Source organism: Palaemon carinicauda, chromosome 34 (genome assembly GCF_036898095.1).
Source record: "Palaemon carinicauda isolate YSFRI2023 chromosome 34, ASM3689809v2, whole genome shotgun sequence".
In the NCBI taxonomy this organism is placed as follows: domain Eukaryota; kingdom Metazoa; phylum Arthropoda; class Malacostraca; order Decapoda; family Palaemonidae; genus Palaemon; species Palaemon carinicauda.
Genome location: NC_090758.1, coordinates 41,321,475 through 41,328,974, shown reverse-complemented (window position 1 = coordinate 41,328,974; position 7,500 = coordinate 41,321,475). Strand labels below are relative to the sequence as shown.

The following is a 7,500-nucleotide window of genomic DNA, read 5'->3' as shown; positions in this document are numbered from 1 at the left end:
TTGATATATACATGATTATATGTTTATGATATTAATGTTGTATGTATATAAGTGTATATATACATATATATGTATATATAATGTATGTATGTATGTGGTATATATATGTGTATATATATGTATGTGTGTATATATGTATATGTATGTATGTGTATGTTTTGCTTATGTATTTATATAGATAAGGCTACCGTGTTTTCATATAAATAAACTGTACTGAAAGTCAAAAAAACAAGAATTTACCCGCCACTACAAATGACCCTTTTTGGCAAGTGTCTAATGAGGTTGGGGACTCCGCCCACTTAACACCTGACCCAAGCCTAGTGTAGCGGGGTAAGGGAGTGTCAATGTTCTCTAAATCTCTATATGTATGTTCGTACGTTTGCTTTCCCTATAAAATGTAAAGAAAACCTCTCTCAATAAATCAGTACTCTGAAGAAGTATCACGAAACTAGTCAGGACTTAAGCGTATATTTCGTATTTTCATTTTCCCTGTGGTTCTTCTGCATATATATATATATATATATATAAATGTATATATATATATATATATATATAAATATACATACATATATTTATATATATATATATATGTAGGGATCATGAAATAGATAGTAGTAACGACTGATGATGATGATCATAATGTTCTTTTTTTTTAATTATATGCTGTTAACTTAATGAATTCTTTTGGTATTACTATTCTCGTTATTTGAATAATAGAAAAATAATAAAGATTTAATGATTACGATTGTTGATAATTTCAAGTTAGTTACCTGATGATGGTAACTTGAAACCAAGTAAATTGTGATTTCTCACTGTTCTAGCTTTTGGTTATCCTATTTCTCCAACGTTTGGATAAAAGAAAAAAAAATCATGGATTAATGAGTTTCCCAGTGATTGGGATACCTTATTTTCACTTTTTGTATAGAGAAAAAGATCAAGGGCTAATGAGGTTTTTATCGTTTGAGCCTTCATAGTTTCTTATATTATGGGAAAGCATTGACTAAGTTAATGACTTTTTCAATTTTTGCGTCCCACTGTATTCGTTTTTTAAATTTGCTTTGTTTGTTGTAGTTTGGTAGTACACTTGTACTTCTTCCACAAAGACCCCAAGACGGCCATACTGTATTAGGGTTCATCAAGCTTTGACGCGGGAGATATAGAAAAAAAAAAAGATTGTAGCTAGCAAAAGTGAATTCACCAATAAATATTCAGTTTGGGACATTGAATTTATTGAGAATTATTCTGCTCTAGTAATGAAATTCACTGACGAATGCATCGTAAAGTGGCTTTGAATTCATTGATGAATAATTAGTTCGGGAAATTAGATTCATATATAAGAATTCATTTATTAATATTTACTGTTGGGAACTGCATTTACGATAAATGTCTATTCTGTGGATTTGATTTCACTGATAAAATGTTCAGTCCTTGGATTTGATTCAATCGACGAACTATTGTCCATAGATTTGATTTCATCGATTAATTACTGTCCTTGGATTTGATTTCATCGATTAATTATTTGCCTTGGATTCAGTCTTCATATTTGATTTAATCGATGAATTATTGTCCTTAGAGTTGATTTCATCGATGCAAGGATCAGTGTTGAATTTGATGTTATCTATGAATTATTATACTTGGATTTGATTTCATCGATCGATAATGTTTAGTCCTTTGGATTTGATTTCATCGATGAATTATTGTCCTTGAATTTGAATTCATCGATAAAATATTTAGTCCTGGATTTTATTTCATCAATAAACTATTCAATCCTTCAATTTAAGTTCATCTATAAAATCTTCAGTCCCTCATATTGGATTTCCCCAATTAGATATTCGGGATTTCGAGTTTGATTTCACCAATAAAATGTTCAGTTCTTGAATTTGAATTCCTCGATAAATAATCAGTCAACAATTGAGGAGATATTCAGTCTTCTCTTCCCTCATCTTAAACGTTTATAATCTCTAGGCACCCATTCTGTTATTCCTAATGTCCATTCTAATTGAGAAAATATTCAGCAATCAGAAGTATTTTGACACCTGAGATTGATAATTCATCCTTTCTAAAAAGAGAATTGAGTTCAAACATCCTGGAAGTATTCGTAAGTAACAAAAAATATCATCCCAAGAATTTTTTTTTTTGTTTTTTTTTTTATAATTTCGTCTCTTGCAACTTGTACTGATCCGTGTTGATCTTTTCATTTATTGCATTTTGCAATTCCGTGGTTTGAGTGATGGGGATTTCCTTTGCAACGCTCTGAGGCTTCTTATTTGATACAGCTTTTGGCATTGTACAATGGACGACTCGTCCTCCATGTACTTTCTCATAATTATTATTATTATTATTATTATTATTATTATTATTATTATTATTATTATTATAACGACTTCTTCCTCCTGCACTTTTTAATTATTATCATTATTATTATTATTATTATTATTATTATTATTATTATTATTATTATTATTATTATTATTATTATAACGTATTCTTCCTCCTGTACTTTTTAATTATTATATTATTATTATTATGATTATTATTATTATTATTATTATTATTATTATTATTATTATTATTATTATTTCTAATGTGCAAACGTTGTAAAAAAAAACAACTAAAGGGACCAAGAAATGTAAAGGAATATCATTACGAAACCTAAATGATGCATCATCAGTAGATTATTTCGCTCCTAGTGTACTGCACGGTACACCAGGGTGATTGATGGACTTTCACGTGACTTGGTAACGGTGGTTATGCCATAAAGAAATCCTCTCTTTGGATATTATGTGGAGTAGAATATGACACTTTTACCTGCTCGGGAGGATGCAACAAGCTAGATTTTCTGATGATAAACTTCCATCCTTTGACAAGACCACTTCTGGTGGGAGATTATTCTTCTCTGTACTTGACTGGAAAAACGCTCCCTGAGAGCAAGATCATGATCTTCATGAGGAATATTGGCTGAGAGTATTATCAATGACAGTAGCATCCGGAGAAGATACTAAACAGTTGTTATTTCTGGCCACCTACTCTTCCTATCTGTCCGCTGTGTCCGGAGCGTACATTATGGGTTCTTTACAGAAGGTAAATGTTGTGAGCTACGCTTACGCTCTAATCTTTAGGTCGCCATTATTGGACATGCCGGTGTATGTGAAAGACATCGTTGATTCTCGCCAAGTGCCAAGTCTTAACATGCCCATTGGGTACCACAAAACCGCTGTCATTAAAGTGTCATCACATTCAACTCCTTTCTCTGGAGCTCTGTATCCAAGAAGAAATAAGGGTCACATTACAGGGATGCTGCTGAGAGAGAGAGAGAGAGAGAGAGAGAGAGAGAGAGAGAGCAACGTACTTTAAAGACCGACGAGATTGGTGGAGACACGAAATGCCTAAATGCAAACACGCACAAATGAATATTTCAAGAACACGGAAGAGGAATACGAAATGTATCCAGAGAGATTATCAATATGAATCCATAATAGTAAATCACGAATTGGGAATATTAGAGGGAACAAAAAAAAAAAAAAAAGGATTTCTCACCAACTCACCTGGGAGATGAAAGGAAATAATCTAGTGGATGATTATATTATCAAACGGAGATTTGCCAGCCCAATGAGTCAAACTTGTCTCTTACACAGATGGGCTAAAATTCATAGAGAGAGAGAGAGAGAGAGAGAGAGAGAGAGAGAGAGAAAGAGAGAGAGAGAGCCTTACCTTACCTTATTTCCTTATTTTTTGTTTGGGTTCCCCCAGGTCCCTCAGTGTGAGGCACCTCGTATATCCACCAGAGAGTTGCTAATACATCTTCCGGTGTATTTTGCATCTTCCAGTCTTGGATGGTCTGGGATGCATCTTAGGTATTTATCGAGCTGATTTTTAAACGCATCTACGCTCACTCCTGATATGTTTCTTAGATGAGCTGGCAGCACATTAAATAGTCGCTGCATTATCGATGCTGGTGCGTAGTGGATTAATGTCCTGTGCGCCTTTCTCAGTTTACCTGGAATGCTTTTTGGTACTATTAATCTACCTCGGCTTGCTCTTTCTGATACTTTAAGCTCCATGATGTTTTCAGCAATTCCTTCTATTTGCTTCCATGCTTGTATTATCATGTAGCGTTCTCTTCTCCTTTCTAGACTGTATAGTTTTAAAAATTGCAGTCTTTCCCAGTAATCAAGGTCTTTAACTTCTTCTATTCTAGCAGTATAGGACCTTTGTACACTCTCTATTTGCGCAATATCCTTTTGGTAGTGTGGGTACCATATCACATTGCAGTACTCGAGTGTACTACGCACATAAGTTTTGTAAAGCATAATCATGTGTTCAGCTTTTCTTGTTTTAAAGTGTCTGAATAACATTCCCATTTTTGCTTTACATTTAGCCAACAGTGTTGCTATTTGGTCGTTGCATAACATATTCCTATTTAAAATTACACCAAGGTCTTTAATTGCTTCCTTGTTTGTGATTGTCTCATTATTAGGTCCCTTGTATGCATACACCATTCCTTCTCTGTTTCCATAATTTATTGATTCGAATTTATCGGACTTAAATACCATCCTATTTATCTCCGCCCATTCATATATTTTGTTTAGATCTCTTTGTAGTGAGTTCCTATCTTCATCACAAGTAATTTCTCTACTTATTCTTGTGTCATCGGCGAAACTTCTCACTACGGAGTTTTCAACATCACAGTCTATGTCTGAGATCATAATAACAAATAGCAGTGCAGCTAATACCGTACCTTGGGGCACACCAGATATTACCTGGGCTTCATCTGATTTCTCGTCATTTGCAACCATTATTTGTTTTCTGTTTTGCAGGAATTCTTTTACCCATTTTCCTATCTTTCCCACAATATTATGCTTTCTCATTTTTTTCTCCAATATGTTATGGTCTACCTTGTCAAAGGCTTTTGCAAAATCTAGATAGATCACATCTGTGTCTTTTTCATTTATCATATTATTGTATATGTTTTCATAGTGAGCTATCAGTTGGGTCTGTGTACTTTTTCCAGGTACGAAACCGTGTTGACCCATATTAAACAAATTATTTTTGACCAAATGGTTCATTATTTTCTTTTTTATTACCCTCTCATACACTTTCATATATGTGATGTTAGACTAACAGGTCTATAATTGCTTGCCTCTAGTCTTGATCCACTTTTGAAGATAGGGGTTATATAAGCTAATTTATGTTTAACATATATCTCGCTCATATCTATACTCTGTCTTAGCAGTATTGCAAGTGGCTTCGCGATAGTGTTTGCATTTTTTTTTTAACAAAATCGCTGGAACTCCATCTGGTCCGGCTGCCGATCCATTTTTAATTTCGTTTATAGCCGTGACAATATCTGCTTCATTAATATCTATATCCGTTAGATATTCAACATTTTCTTCTCTCATTTCTGTTTCATTATTCTCATTCGCAATTCTTGGCGTGAACTCACTCTTATATTTTTCTGCTAATATGTTGCATATTTCCTTTTTTTCATTCGTTAGCCGTCCTTCAATTCTTAGAGGGCCTATTTCTATTCTCCTTTTATTCATCTTTTTTGCATAGGAGTAAAGTACTTTGGGGTTTCTTTTTATATTTTGAAGTGTCCTTTCTTCTAAGTCCCTTTTTTCATTTTCTTTCGACTGTATAATCTTTTGTTCTGCATTTTCTATCTTACATTTTATTTCCCTCATTTTCCACACATTTTTTTTCTTTTGCAAGATTTTTCTTCCACTTTTTAATTTTCTGAAATAAGATCCTTCTGTCTCTTGGTATGTACGTCTTTTGTTTATTGTTTTTTTTCGGTACATATTTTTCAACAATTTTCTCCAGTATTTTGTACAGTATATCCGTATTTACCTGTATATTATCACTTATAAATACATTTTTCCATTCTTTATTCAGTTCTTCATTTATTTCTGACCATTTTATATTCTTACTGTAAAAGTTATATTTTCCATATCCTTCCCAAAGTTTTGTGCTTTTATTAATTCTGTGATCACTTGCTTTGGAATGAACTATCAATTCTATGACATTGTGGTCTGAAATTCCCGTGTTATACACTATCATTTCTTTAACATAATTCACCTCATTCACAAATACTAGATCTAGGACATTTTCCTTTCTTGTTGGAATGTGGTTTATTTGTTGCATATTATGTTCTAATAGCATATCTTGAAGCTTTTCAAATTGCCTCTTATCTTCTGCGCTACTATTACTATCTTTTTTATATGTATACATACAACCACTTTCTTCTATCCGTTCTTTCCAATCCCCGAAAGGAAAGTTAAAATCTCCGGATAGGAGTATATTCCAGTCTTTATGGTTTCTACATATATCATCTATTTTTTCTATTATTATGTCAAACTCCTTAGTGTTTGGGGGTCTGTAAACTACAATATTCATTAGTTTTTCAAATTCAAATTCTACCGCAATCAATTCACATTCTGCGTTGCTGTATTTTTCACATACTTTTCCTTGATTTATGTCTCTTCCATATATTGCGGTTCCCCCTTGATTCCTATTTTTTCTGTCTGATCTATAAGTTTGGAAACCCTTTATCTGGTCATCACTGCCAGTCTCTTGGGAATACCATGTTTCACTTATATTTAATATATCTATTTTTTCAATTTGGGTTAGTTCTTCTAAGAACTCTATTTTCCTTTTAGAGTTACTCGTGACTAAGCCCTGTGCATTCATTACTATTATGGTTTGTGTTTCATTCCCATTATTTAATATTGGTAATAATATGGATTCTCCCATGCTTCCTTCCTGTTCTGATATGATGTTCTTTTCTTCATTTCCCGGAATTCTGCCATTAAAAAATCCAACTTTTCTATTATATTTGCTCTTTCGCCTTCATAATTATTTGTGTGTGTATACCTGCAACTGTCCCCATATCTGCACCAACCCCTGGCATTATAGATGCATTCTTTGTAGCTTGGTTCAAAGCGCGGTATATACACGGCCTGCTTTTTTGTTTCTTTTTTTGTTTCTTTTTGCTTTCATTTTTCTTTTCAGTTTGCTGTGTTTTCTTACTTTCATTCATGGCTGCAGGATGCATATATCGACATTTTTTGTTGTAAATGCATCCTTTTCCTTCTTTTAGGTTTTTGCATATTTTTGGATGGAGATCTCTGCATTCGTCTCCATATCCGTCTAAATACGCACATTTACCATATATTTCATAATTATGGCATATCTTTGGATGCTTGTAGTAGCATCTTTCGCCAAATCTGCAATTCCCTCTTTTCAGCATATTGCAGACTATATCCTTCTTTTCTATTTTTTCTTGTTCTTGCTCTTCCCTAAAATTATGTAGGTCCGGGTAGAGTCTCTTGGGTCTATTATTTGTTTCCATCTGGTAATTTATTTCTTCATAAGTATGTTGTTGGATGGCATCATAGGTTATATCAATGATTTCTTCTGCATCCTTACACATATCCTGTTCATTGTTCTCTTCTTCTTCTTTTTCTTCTTCTTCTTCTTCTATTTCTTCTTCTTCCTCTT

The 7,500-nt window shown here is 33.2% G+C and overlaps 1 protein-coding gene across 7 annotated transcripts in view; it reads left to right on the top strand.

The window, feature by feature from the left end:
• Positions 1 to 7,500, top strand: part of LOC137627123 (tyrosine-protein phosphatase 10D-like) — a 138,464-nt gene that overhangs the window by 46,713 nt on the left and 84,251 nt on the right. The window contains exon 1 of one of the 7 annotated variants that reach the window (XR_011041131.1): positions 3,719 to 3,854. The exons of the other annotated variants lie outside the window; for them this stretch is intronic. The gene's annotated coding sequence lies outside the window, so the exon portion shown is untranslated. Of the gene's footprint in view, positions 1 to 3,718; positions 3,855 to 7,500 lie in introns of those variants that run through there. 7 annotated transcript variants of the gene reach the window in all.